Source organism: Octopus bimaculoides, chromosome 7 (assembly GCF_001194135.2).
Source record: "Octopus bimaculoides isolate UCB-OBI-ISO-001 chromosome 7, ASM119413v2, whole genome shotgun sequence".
NCBI classification, from domain to species: domain Eukaryota; kingdom Metazoa; phylum Mollusca; class Cephalopoda; order Octopoda; family Octopodidae; genus Octopus; species Octopus bimaculoides.
The window spans coordinates 34,949,749-34,952,234 of NC_068987.1; the positions used below are offsets into that span (position 1 = coordinate 34,949,749).

The 2,486-nt window shown below is 31.9% G+C and overlaps 1 protein-coding gene across 4 annotated transcripts in view; it reads right to left on the minus strand.

Moving 5' to 3' along the window:
* LOC106868402 (beta-1,3-galactosyltransferase 1) overlaps nucleotides 1–2,486 on the minus strand; it is a 266,263-nt gene that overhangs the window by 106,040 nt on the left and 157,737 nt on the right. The window lies entirely within an intron of this gene.

The window sequence follows — 2,486 nt, forward strand, 5'->3', positions numbered from 1 at the left end:
ATATATATATATATATATATATATATATATACTCGCACACACATGCACATAGACATACCTGCACATACATACACATTGCACCGTATTTCACTACACATATGCTTGATCATGAGTTTTTTTTATTGCGTGTGCTTGTGAACATTTGTGTGTATTTGCTTGCAATGCATGGTGCCGGTGAAATGAACCTTACTGGAATCTTATTTCCTTTAATGGTTTGTCATTGTACTCCTCATTCCTATTCTAATGTGTTTCGGTGTTTGTATAAGCCAATAATTGTAGATTACTTTAGTTTATAAGGTCATTAGTAAGGTGGTTCTTCATAATACTGGCCACTGTCCGAAATTTCGGATATTGTCGTTTTACATCCTCCTTTATTACTTAAATCACTGTGACAACGAAATCATGATGTTGGTTTCTCTTGATATTTGTTGAAGCAGACACGTTCTCTCTTGTGTGTATTGCCGTCTGGTACATATACTTTTGTATGCGTAATAAAGTGAAACTTGAAATAACAAAGAAGTTAACATTCTCTCAAATGAAACAATTTATAGATGATGTCCTTGGTAAATAATTCTGCCTTAATTTCTTACTCCCATTTAGTTTATTTTCTGAAAACGGAAACTAAAAGACCAGTTACAGATCACGTGACTACTTAGTAGCAACATTCAAAACTTTAAAATTTCTGTTTTGTTTGCGTTATCGTTTATTTTACTTTACTCAAGTGTTTTATGTGATGAGGATTCAACGTATCCGCTCTTATTTAGTTTTCTACCCAACATGTTGCCGTTCCTAAGTGTTTTAATAAGCTGTTTATGACTATTTTAATATTCTTCATACAGAAAGGTACATGTCCAGCAAAAATAACAAAGTAAGGAAATCCAGCGAATATACACTCTGATATATAGATTTGACACCATAGCAGATGTTTTTTTTTGTTTTTTTTTCAGCAAATTATATCATGAAGAAAGTAATTAATTGTAAAAATTCGTAAATAAATCAACATGTAATATGTAAATCAAGCATGGTCATTTTGGAATTGAAAGCTTAAGCTTACATAATTAAATACTAATAACTGTATTTTAGTAATAAAAAAAAACAACATATTTGAGAGAAATTTTAGCGTTAAATAAATCCGAGTATTTGTTTGGCACCGATTTTGACCCAGAATGACAAACGCCAATATCGGGCTCAGTTAGATTTGAAACAATAACTGAAAGAGACGTAACTACATAACTTCTTACATGGGCAAAAGGTCCTATATTTAAGAGAGTGCATACCGTATCTTCAACCCTCGTTTAACATTAATAGATTAAGAGAAGGCAAAATATAACCACGTGTTTCATGAAATCAAAATCTAACTACACGTTACAATATTATATTGCAATGTTAAAGATAGAGACGACCCCTTAAAAGACATCCTGTAAGGTAAGAAATACATAGTTTTAGGGGGAAATCGTTCTCAGAAGAAAAATAAAACAGTTACATTGAGTATTACCGAAAACACTAAAATTTATTCCTTGGGCAGTTGAATTAAAGTTCAACATTAAACAAAATAGTTTGAAGTATTTGATTTCGTTACTGAATGTTCTCAGAAAACAAAACAAAAAGAATAACCACCTAATTTCTACATCTTTTGTGACTGAGTGTACTCTGACCTGAATTAACCCAACATGGCTACAAATAATGTAGTTTCTACATCAAAGTTTTAGATTTTTTAGACAAGTTTTTTTTTTTTTTCATGAAAGATCAAGAGAAACGCTACGCAAGTTCAGATCTCCAAAATATAAGAGTGAAATCTTCTCCAAAATAATAAGATTGGGTGATCCTGGAATTCCTACCCCTGAATAGTAAACATTCAACGATAGTGGTTGGAATGCTATTGATGAAAGTATGGTCGATCGGGATCCACCTGAGCTTAAGCAACAATATAAGTTTTATAATATCCATAAACTTCCTTCATTACCGGTTGAAACATACCGCAGGTCCAATAAAAGCAACCACAATAACATCAATAAAGGAAGAAAACAAGCAAAAACTGCAGCGGTCTGCGTAAAGTAAACTCAGCCTTTATTATAAAGTAGAGAAGTGTATAGGGAGAAGTGGTGAAGTGTATATGAAGTTGATATGTAAATAGTAAGATGCTTGTAAATTCAATGCAATTAAATATAACTTTAAAAGATGTTATATGCATGCATCTCTCTCCCTTTCACTCACTCTCTGTACAGACACACGCACACGCACACACACACACACACACACACACATACAAAAACACACGCATATGCATACCTATATACATACATATATACATGCGTGTGTACATTTATGCATTTATCTATGCATGTATACATTATCTTTAAAGGAAGGTAACTTTTTAACGAACTGCTATACACACACGTAAACACACACACACACACACACACACACACATACATACATACATATATATATATATATATATATATATATATATATATATATATATA